Source organism: Panthera tigris, chromosome C1 (assembly GCF_018350195.1).
Source record: "Panthera tigris isolate Pti1 chromosome C1, P.tigris_Pti1_mat1.1, whole genome shotgun sequence".
NCBI classification, from domain to species: Eukaryota; Metazoa; Chordata; class Mammalia; order Carnivora; family Felidae; genus Panthera; species Panthera tigris.
In genome coordinates, this window is record NC_056667.1 from 116,158,124 (window position 1) to 116,169,175 (window position 11,052).

Below are 11,052 nucleotides of genomic sequence, written 5' to 3' on the forward strand. Positions count from 1 at the left end.
CTTTTCATGTGCTTATTGGCCATTTCTATGTCTTCTTTGGAGAAATACCTGTTCAGATCCTTTGCCCATTTCTATTTGGGTCATTGGTCTTTTTTTATTGCTGAGTTGCATCAGTTCTTTGTATATTCTAGATACAGGTCCTTTGTCAGCTCTGTGATCTGTAAAACTTTCCTCCCATTCTGTGGATTGTCTTCACCTTCTTATGATGTCCTTCACAGCACAAAAGTTTTTAATTTCGATGATGTCCAAGATCCCCTACTTTCCTTGCTTGTGCTTTTTGTGCCCTATCTGAAAAATCATGGTGTAATCCAAGTTCAAGAAAATTTGTGCCTATGTTTCTTTTTAAGAATTTTCATCGTTTGAGCTCAGTAGTGGCCTTTGATTCATTTGAAGTTAATTTCTGTACATGGTGTGAGTAGAGGTCCAGCATCACTCTTTTGCCTGTGGGTACCCAGTTGTTCCAGCACGAGTGGTTGACCTCCTCTCCCGTCCCCAGCCCATGTCTGGCTCCACCATTTTTATAACGGGCTTTCTGTTCTCCTCTGAGTGTCTCACCCTTACTCCCCCTTAACCTCAACAGGACGGGGTCATATTGTGCTCTGATACTCGGTGGCCTTTCTTGGTGCATGTTCTAACTCCACACATTAGTCCTAGGGGAAAGTCAGGATCAGTCATTTCCTTTTTTTGAGGACAGTGAGCCACAAGGAAGTGGAATAATTTGCCCAAGGTCACAAGAGTCAGGACTAGACCTTTGGTCTTCTGACTTCCAGCCTTTCAAGGGGTCTGTCAGTCACTAGACCTAAGTGATGCCACTCCCTAGGCCAAGCGATGACAGCCTCGATTTTAATTATTTAATTGTGGCAGACTCCTTTTTATTTAATTCCAAATGGGGGTCTGATAAAGATCTGTTACCTTAAGTTTGCTGTTAGTGGAATCTTCCATTTTCTGGAACCCCCCACTGCTGTCTGTGTTTGTTTGTTTTTAACCTTCTCCTTTTTTTAAAGATTTTATTTTTAAGTAATCTCTACACCCAACGTGGGGCTCGAACTCATGACCCCGAGACCAAGGCCCCACCGCCTGAGCCATCCAGATGCCCCTTTCACCTTCTCCCTGTGGTTCTAGTGGAGTCTTGTAGCTTGCAAAGAAGTAGGAAATGAATATGCTTCTTAATTTGGCACTGAAATGTTTCAGCTGCTTGGTTTCGACAGCTTGTCCTCCTTCCTCAGAACTCAGATGAGCTAGCTGTCCCTTTTATTTTTTCATTTCAAAGCCGAGAAGCCATAGCTTCCCACTCCTGTCCACTCTCTTTCCCAAGGGCTCTGAGGCCAGGACCTGGGCCTGGGGGGTGGGGCAGCCCCTCCCGGAACTGTACCCACTGGCCCCCCCACCCATGATTCTAGGCTGTGGCTTCTCCACGGCAGCAGCAGTTTTTAAATGTGCCCCCCCGAAGAGAGAGAGGATCTCCTCAAGTGCTCAGTCCACCATCTTGAATCAGAAACTTCGAGTTGAGGTCCTTATTCTCAGGCCATCGCATTTCTTTTTCCGTTTGCAGGGTTGTGATCAACCTTTTCCTGTTTACCAGGTTGTACCTTCACCTTGACGACACAGAGGGAGAACAATAGGATTCTCAGGGGAAAAGGGATGGATGGAAAGAGCAGGATAGGGGAGGGAGCTTGAAGCCTGGGGCTTCGGGTCCTAAGCAAAGGCCAGACAGCGTCCCTGCAGACCTCCTGCCCGGGCAGCTTGTGGCCCCTTGGGAAGAGCTGTGAACCTAGAGGGGGGTTCACTGGGAGCACACTGGGGCCGGCCGAGCAGTGTGTCACAAGTTTCCAAGTCCAGCGTGGCCCCGGGGCCTGGCCTGAGTGACCTAAGCTCTGAAAATCATTAACGAGTTGATGAGGAAAATGGAAAACCTGTGCTGTTGTTGGTGGAGCAGAGGGAGTGAGCCCGGGAGGCTCTAGGAAGGTGGAAGAGCAGAGCATGAGGGGTGAGGGTGGCGGCGTGACAGTGCCCGAGGTGCAGGAGGAAGTGGAAGGCGCAGGGGGGCGGGAGCCAGGGCCCCCAGACCCTCGCTTGGCCTGAGTGTCTGCCTGTCTGGAGTCGTGGGCGGCTCCTTCGTGAGGTGAATGTGAAGGGCGGCGGGCTTTCCCTTTGTCCCCTACGTGAAGTCCTCGGCGGGCCAGTAACGGGTCGGGGCACGCATCCTGGTTGCACAGGGCACCACCAGTGCTCCTGCTCAGGCCGCTGTGTGCGCGTCTTTAAGAAGGGCTCCCTGGCAGCCTGAGCCCAGATTCTGTACTGGCCAGCTCCACGTCTACACTACCGATGCGCGCGCGCATGTGTGTGTGTGTGCGCGCGTGCGCACACGCGGGCCCCTCTCCTCGCCCCTGTATCTGGCCTGAGTGCAGCTCTGGATATTCTCAGCTCAGCTGGATGTGGGGGTTAATGCTCTTGCTTTTAGATCCTGTGTGGCACCCTAGTTCGGGTTCTGATGAAACGGGTCAGGGGTAAAGTTGCCCTATTTGGGGGGAATGCACACCCTAAGTCCACCTCTTCCGGGGAGGGGAGCAGTGCCGGCAGCTGACCTCTGACAAGGACCCCCGAAACAGGGCTCGTGGAGTCGGTCTGCCACACAGCTGCCTCACGGTCACATGCTCTGTGTGATACCATCAGTCAGGCCGGCTGGGAGGAGATGGTCGGACTCCCTTTACCCCCTGGGGGCAGGGCAGTGGGTCTGCGAGCAGCAAGGTGCTGGTCAGGCGCCCCCCCACCCCCAGGGCACCCTGCGAGCTCCTTGAAGCCTCCTCTGAGCTCTCCAGACCTCTCTGCGAAGCCTTCTCTTGTACCATCCTTCCCCCTCCTCCCGTGGGGGATGGCCAGTAGCTCTGAGTGATGGCACCCTGGCCAGTGGCCCAGGGCTGGACCTGCCATGCCCCTCCTGCTTTAGTGGCTGTCTAGGGGCAACGTCCCCAAGCAGTGGCTCTTGGAGAGGTGGGTTTGCTGCTCTGTGCAGGGCAGCTGACTCATCTAGCCCTTTATGGAAAAACTTTGCCAACCACTGAGGAGGTCAAGCTTTCTGTTGCTTTCTGTCCCCACTGGAAATCCCATTAAGTAAGGACTCTCAGACAATAGTAACAATAAAAAGTACTTAACTTGTTTTGAGCTTTGAGGCAAGAGATGTGTTTGGCCGAGCAGTGCTAGAGTCTCCCCTGCCCGTCGCTCCCTCACTTGTGAAGGGTTCACCCCAGCTGTCTGGGTTTTCCTTCCTCTTCCTGGCCGCTGGCCTGCTCCTGGAGACCTGGTGGGCCTTTGCACCCTGGGCACGTGCCAGGACTTGGTGTCAGAGGGCCGTGTGTGGCAAAGGGTCCTTTGCTGGTATTAACAGGTCGGCAAGCTGTGGAGGGCGGTGGCCTCCTGACTGAGGTCACTGGAGCTTTCCTATTCTGGAGCTCACAGCCTGACCTTCACCTCCAGCTGGCGCCTTGAGGACCTCTTGGCTTCTCTGGGTCCCGCAAGTTTCTCCCTGAACGTTCTGCTCTTTTTCAAACCGAGGGAACCGCTTGTGGGAGCCTCAGCTTGGTGACAGTGAGAGGCCACTGTCTGGCTCCGAGGAAGGGTTCTATGGGCCTGGACTTCTGGTTGTGCCCCCAGGAGAAGCTGGAGTGCGGCCAACAGCTAACCTTATGGGCCTAGTCCCACATGCTGGGGTCCGTCTTCCTGGGGGGTGACTCCGGTCTTTGTGGGCCCCTTGCTTCTCACTCCAGGTGCAGCGACCAGACGCTGCATTCAGCCTCCCGTTAGCAGCAATGCCAACACAGTAGTGGCAGATGCTGGCTGGTCTCTCCTGGGTCAGGTGTCGAGCTCACCACTCTTGCCATTGTCCCTTTCCATCCTTCCCACTCTGCTCTGAGGCCACTGTGACCCAGCTTTGCAGGTGAGGAAATCAAGACAGATCAGATGCCGGCCCAGGGTCCTACAGCTGCTGGTGGACTGAGCCAGGATGAGAATCCGAGTCTGGGTCCCACATCCACACCCCACGTTCTCACGCCAGATTTGGGGGGCTAGCTCCTTCCCCAGCGCTAGCTTTCATCCTGAGACTGCATCACCGGGCTTGGTGCATTCTGAATGGTGGGGAAACATTTGCAGGGCTTGGTTGTTACAAGAGAAGGGGGGATTGTTTTGTGTGCCCCCTCCTCCCCCCCCCAGCCCTCCCCTTTTATTACCTTTACGCTGGGTAAAAACTTGGTGACTGTGTCCTCGAATGTTCCTGTATGTAATGTGATTCTTTCTTAAGATGTAACTTCCCCAGCGTTCTCCAGATCGGGTGACCCTTTCCCAAAGGTGGCGGGAGTCTATTGGGGTGGCGTGGGCTTTGGATGGGTCAAGTGGGTGTGATGGGTCGTGGGGAGGTGGGCATCGAGTCGGAAGTTGTCATACTGCCACATTGTTTTTTGTACCTGGAATAAAGCATATTTTGCACTTGTTACTGAACCATTGTGCAGGTGAGAAATCTGCCTGTGGGATCTGTGCTTGGGTCAGAATGCAAATAAAACTCATTTGTAAGAAACCCCTGTGGCTCAGGCCTGCGGTCTCTTTCTCTCTTTTAAAATTGTGGTCAAATGCAGAATAGCACGAAATTTGCCATCTTAACCATTTTGAAGTGCACAGGTCAGTCGCATCAAGTACGACCACCCCCACCTTCCAACTCCAAGGACCGTTTCATCTTCCTCAATTGAAACTGTACCCTTTCCCCCACGCAGCGCCCTGTAACCACTGTTCCACTTTGTCCCTATGACTGTGACTGTTCCAGGTACTGCACGCGAGTAGAATCATATAGTATTTATTTGTCCCTCGTGACTGGCTTATTTCACTCCTGCATAGTATCTTCAAGGTCCATCCACATTGCAGCACGAGACAGGTTTCCTTTTTTTTTTTTTTTAACTCATTATTTTAAAAATTTTTATTTTTGAATGTTTATTTTTGAGACAGAGACAGAGCACGAGCAGGGGAGGGGCAGAGAGAGAGGGAGACACACTCCGAAGCAGGCTCCAGGCTCCGAGCTGTCAGCACAGAGCCCGACGCGGGGCTCGAACTCAAGAACTGGAGATCATGACCCGAGCCGAAGTCGGACGCTCAACTGACTGAGCCCCCCAGGCGCCCCGAAACAGGCTTCCCTTTTTTAAGGCTGGATAATACTCCGCCATATGTACACGCCACGTTGTGTTGATCCCTTCGGCCGTCCGTGGGCACCTGGGCTGCTGCCACCTGTTGGCCATTCATGAATCATGCCACTGTGGACACAGGCAGGCAGGTGTCCGTTTGAGTCTCTGCCTCGGCTTCTGGATAGACACCAGAGGTGGATTTGCCAGTCTTGTGGTCCTACTGTGCCCACGGTGGCTCCACACTTTATATTCCCGCCTGCAGCAAACGGGGGTTCTCATTTCTCCACGCCGGGCCGACACCTCTCCCAAGCTCACCTGTCCCCCAGGGCTCCATGCAATCATGTACATGTGCTGTGTCCTTAACCCCCCACTGCCCCGGGGCTGCTGCCCGTCGGAGCCTCCTGCCTCCCAAACCCAGGGGTCACCGTTCCGCTCCCCGCCACACTCCGGTAAAGTCCCCTTCTCCCGGCTTCTCTGTGCACAGGGTGTGCATGGCGGAGGGCTGATGGTGGCGTGGCACCGTGGGGTTACATGATGGAGAGCAAGCTCCTCAACTTCCCCAAACCGATCTTCTCATCTGTGACCCGGAAATGTCACCTGCCTTGAGACCATGCGTGGGAAGCCGTGAGAATGAGCCGGGTCACACAGAAGAAGGTTCCCAACAGAACCCAGGAGCAGCTTCCCGGGGTGGGGGGGAGGGGGAAACAGCTGGGTGTTTTCCAGGATCCAAAGGAGAATGACATCATGGAGGGCCGGAGTAGAAATAGATGGAGACTGGTCAGAAAACGTCCTGCGGCACAGCCTGTGGCCCAGCTGCCTTCCCACGCAGAGCCACGCCGGAAGCTGGTCTGTTTCCAGCAAACATTCTGATGGCCGTGCAGTGGGCATTAAGCTTCCAGGATGAGTCCCGCTAGAAGCCCCATTTTCAGGCATTGGGATGAGCCGCTGTGGTCCTCAAACAGCATCAGAATCACCCAGAGTTTAACAGACTGTTGGGCCCCACGCCCATCTCTGGAACCTACGGGAGGTTTGAGCTGGGGTCTGAGAATGTGCGTATCTAACGGGCTCCCAGAAGCGGGCTGTTGGCGGGCAGAGGACTGTGCTTGGAGAACCACGGCCTGGAGGAACTTGCTCTCTTGAAGAAACATCCAGGAGGGGAAATGAGTCATTCGAGATGCAGACCCAGGTGTGAGCTAAGGGTGGGTGGTGGGGTCAGGGGGACTGGGGAAGGTTAGGGTCAGCTGATGGGAAGGTCGTCTAGAGCCTTGAGGGGTGCCGTCAGTCAGCCGTGGGACCCTCCCGTCCTACCGTAAAAGAAGATGATTTTGGTCCTGCAACCTGTTGATTCGGCCTTCGGGGGAGGCAGCGGGGCCTCCCGGGTGCAGGCTGCTGGCTCCCCGACCCCACTGTGCGCTCTGGGCCAGGCACGGCGGCCACACCCAGCAGCCCTGAGCCCGAGGTCCTGAGCTGCGGCTGCCCGCACTTCCTTGACTGTGGCAGCCCACATGGGAGACCAGACGAAGCCAGCGGTGGGGGTGGGGGTGCCCAGTGTCTGGGCCTCTGTCCTGCAGGCTGGAGATTCCACCGGGAGTGTGTCACAACAGGGTAGGCTGTAGGAGACTGACTCCCGAGGACCAAACTTCCAGGAGCCCGAGGGAGTCAGCCAAGGGCCCGTAACACAGAATCCCCAGGGGGGTGTGTGGACATATTCTCCCAGCGGAGGATGGCGATGGAGAGTTGGCTTCGCCTCTGCCTCCTTCGGTGGCCAGAGCAGTTTACACTTCCCAAAGCACCTCTGTCCTCGGTCCTCAGCAGGGAAGGGCAGTTACTGGGGCTTCTGTGCTGCGGGCGCCGGCATGGAGGCCAGGGGAGAGTCCTCGGACTTGCCAGGGACACGCGGCCCGTCTGGGTAGAGCCGGGATTAGATACTCCCCAGTGTAAGCCCCGGGGCCACACGTGCTTTCCAGGGAAGGCGGTGGCCCCGTGCCTCCCCGCCCCAGCCCCTCATCCCTTTACTCCAGGGAAGGGAGCCTGGTGGCTAGGAGGTTTCCAGAGCTCAGCTGGGTTGTATATTAACCTGCCTTGATTGGGTGGATCAATATTTAAACTCAATTACAAGGGAAAGGGGTTATCTGGAGGAGCTTATCAAGCAGAAGGCGGCTATTGGAATATCTGATCATCAGAGAGGCTGATCTGGAGTGGGGTGGGGGCTGAGCCTCAAACACGTCCAGAGTGGAAAAAGGTGGATGGAGGGAAACCAGCCAACTTCCTGCCTTTCCCTCCTTCCTTCCTTCCTTCCTACCTCCCTCCCCTCCTTCCTTCCTTCCTCCCTCCCTCCCTCCTTCTTTCCTTCTTTCCTCTCTCCCTCCATCCCTTCTTCCTTCCCTCCCCCCTTCCCCTCCCCTTCCTCCTTCCTTCCCTTCCTCCCTCCCTCCTTCCTTCTTCCCTTCCTTCCTTCCTTCCTTCCTTCCTCCCTCCCTCTCTCCTTCCTTCCTTCCTCCCTCCCTCCCTCTCTCCTTCCTTCCTTCCTTCCTTCCTCCCTCCCCTCCTTCCTTCTCTTCCTCCCTCCCTCCCTCCCTCCCTCCCTCCCTCCTTCCTTCCTTCCTTCTTTCCTCTCTCCCTCCATCCCTTCTTCCTTCCCTCCCCCCTTCCCCTCCCCTTCCTCCTTCCTTCCCTTCCTCCCTCCCTCCTTCCTTCTTCCCTCCCTCCTTCCTTCCTTCCTCCCTCCTCCCTTCCTTCCTTCCTTCCTTCTTTCCTTCCTTCCTTCCTTCCTTCCTTCCTTCCTTCCTTCCTCTCTCCCTCCGTCCCTTCCTCCTTCCCTCCCCCCTTCTCCCCTTCCCTCCTTCCTTCCTTTCCTCCCTCCCTCCTTCCTTCCTCCCTCCCTCCTTCCTTCTTCCCTCCCTTTCTTCCTTCCTTCCTTCCTTCCTTCCTCCCTCCCTCCCTCCCTCCCTCCCTCTCTCCCTCCCTTCCTTCCTTCCTTCCCTCCCTCCCTCTCTTCCTTCCTTCCTTCCTTCCTTCCTTCCTTCCTTCCTTCCTTCCCTCCCTCTCTTCCTTCCTCCCTTCCTTCCTTCCTTCCCTCCTTCCTTCCTTCCCCCTACCTCTCCTTTGCTCCTTCCAGCTCTCCCTCCCTCCCCACTCCCTTCATTCCTTCTGCGGACACAGCTCTTTCCTTGCTCCAACAGGTCACAGAGCTCACCAGCCCTGCTCATCCTCTGAGCTCCCATAACCAAGTAACCAAGAGGCTGAACTGTCCGTTTGTCAGTCCGCCCCTCTCACTGGGCAGAACTCCTGGAGGACAGAGGTGGGTCTGCCTGACCGTCGCCACTCTGAAGTCCAGCCTGGGCCCTGGCCCGGAGAAGCCACTCCAGCTGTGTTTGTTGGGTGAGTAAATGATAGGGGATTGGCCAGCGAGGGAGTGGGAGCGGAGGCGCTCGTGAGAGAGTGCCTGTACCGGGCAGGGAGCCAGCGGCTGTGCCTTCTTACCAGGACTTCAGATTAGTTTGTTAGCTCAGTGCCCTGAGAACAGGGCTATGGTGGCAGGGGACAGGGGACAGGCGAATTTGGGTGGGAGAGTAGGGAACCGGGCAAAGTACGGAGTGTGTGGCAAAGGGACCCTGGGTGCGTGAACATGGCCAGGGCCTGGCAGGGGCCCTCCCGCTGGGTACCTGCCACGTGCCAGAGGGCTCACAGGCTGCTGAATACACAGGATCCAGAATATACTGCTATGGAGAGGTGTGTGTATGTGTGTGTGTGTGTGTGTGTGTGTGAGTGTGTGTGTGTGAGTGTGTTCCTTATGACACTCCTTACCTGCCTGAAAGCTGAGGCTCCGGAAGAATCCAGCCACCACAGGACGCAGTCTACGTGCCCTGGGGGCACACAGCTCTCAGAGATCAGGTTTTGGGGTGACGGTGGGGGGTCCACAGCCGAAGACCAAGAAAGGATTCTTGAAAGGATTCTTGAAGACGTCTCTGGTGAAAAAAAGGTGATCTTATTAAAGTGCAGGCACAGGACCCGTGGGCAGAAAGAGCTGCACTGGGATATGCGTGTGGTTGGTTTTATGCTATGAAGTTGGGGAGGTAAAGTCAAGTGGGAAATCTCCAGAAGGACGTGGATATCCTAAGGAGGACTCCGAAGATACCTGAGGCCTTGCTATGGTCAAGCCAAGGTTGTTTCCCCTCTAGTAAGGCATTAACATTAGGACAGCAGGGGGTTCCTGGAGAAATGTCACAGTCTGTATTTGCCTCAAGTATCTGTCAACGGGCTGCAGGTTATGAAGAAATTTAATTTTCCCTGCGACTCCCTTCTTGCCCTTGTTCCCCACATCACTATTGAGGGGTGATGTTGGGGCTCCAGGAAACTGAGTCTATAGGTTTCTGGAGATTAGGCTGTTGATAAGATTGCCTTTTTCTTGTCATTAACCAGGACATTTGTAAACTGATGGAGACCGTGTCCTGTATGACTGTGATCTCTATCAGTTGGTCATTTGTTTTCTTTCCTCTCCTTTGTCCTTGGGCAGCCAGGAGAGCCTGAGGAATATCACAAACATCCCACCTGGCTGGTGGGGGGGGGGGGAGGTGCGCTAGCTTTCACATTGTCCTCAGCCCTCCCCACGCTCCCTCATCATCTGGAGTCTGTAGATACCAATGCACCCAACAGCCCTATTCCGGGTCAGCCCTCACTGACCCTACTGTACGAAGGAGGAAACTGAGGCCAGGAGAGGTTCATTTCCTTTGCCCAAGAAAGAATCGGAATCCAGATTTTTTTTTTTAAGTATGTTTATTTATTTATTGCGAACAAGCAGGGGAGGGGCAGAGTGGGAGGAAGAGAGAAAGAATCTCAAGCAGTCTCCGTGCTGTCAACGCAGAGCGCAATTTGGGATTCGACGCGGGCTCAATCTCGCCAACTGCGAGATCACGACCTGAGTCAAAAGCAGGAGTCAGACGCTCAACTGACAGAGCCACCCAGGAGCCCCTGAACCCAGATGTTTTGACTCAAGTCAGCGTTCAACTACTACTGGATTCTGCCTTAGTGGAGACATAGGCTCACAAAAATAGGTTGAGGGATGCCTGGGTGGCTCAGTCGGTTAAGCGTCCGACTCTTGATTTCGGTTCAAGTCATCATCTCAGGGTTTGTGGGATCGAGCCCCGCGTCGGGCTCTGTGCTGACAGTGTGGAGCTTGCCTGAGATTCTCTCTCTCCCTCTGCCCCTTCCCTGCTCACGAACACACACACTCTCTCAAAATAAGTAAATAAACATTAAAAAAAGACAGGTTGAAGTGGGCTGCATCAACACTCATTCATTCATTCATTTTTTCTTAGCCAGCAGTCAATCTGAGCCCATGGTACCATGTACCAGGCACTCTGTTGGATGGGGTGGAGCAGGGGACCCCCACCCACTACCATGTGCAGTCAGAGGGGAGACGTGGTCACTGAGAGGAGCCCCATGTCCCCCAGACCCTCTTACAGCCTCTACTCACCTCCCCAACCCGAGAGCGTTCTGCGGTGCCTTTAAGAAAAAAAAGGCATTGTTGTTGGAAAGCTGAAATCCGCCTGCAGGTTCCCAATGTCCCATCAAGGGTGTTTGTGTACAAAACAGAGGCCGGGTGTGGCCGGTGGCACACAGGGCCCACTGTGAGGCGGGCTGAGGCACCCGGCTTTCTTCAGTCCCAACTGTCTCTGGCACAGAAGACGCGGTGGGGAGGACACTGCCCTGGCCTGATGGCTACGGCACCGTAGCCCAATCCCAGCCAGACTGTGGGGAACACAGCCCTCGAGGCAATGCTGTGGGCAACCCTGGACATGGCCCATGCCAGTGGTCTGCAAACGGTCCCCCCAAAGCCTTCATTAAAGGAAAGAGTATGTGGCAATGTGTCCCAAACTAAGAGCTGCCC

At 55.1% G+C, this 11,052-nt stretch overlaps 1 long non-coding RNA gene across 1 annotated transcript; it reads right to left on the reverse strand.

Annotated features, from left to right (window-relative positions):
• Positions 1 to 4,032: 4,032 nt before the first annotated feature.
• Positions 4,033 to 10,727, reverse strand: LOC122240873. The gene is made up of 4 exons (XR_006220613.1): positions 10,639 to 10,727; positions 8,970 to 9,130; positions 4,224 to 4,457; positions 4,033 to 4,121 (listed from the first exon to the last, which is right to left on the reverse strand). It is a non-coding gene; the product is annotated as an uncharacterized LOC122240873 (long non-coding RNA).
• Positions 10,728 to 11,052: the final 325 nt, after the last annotated feature.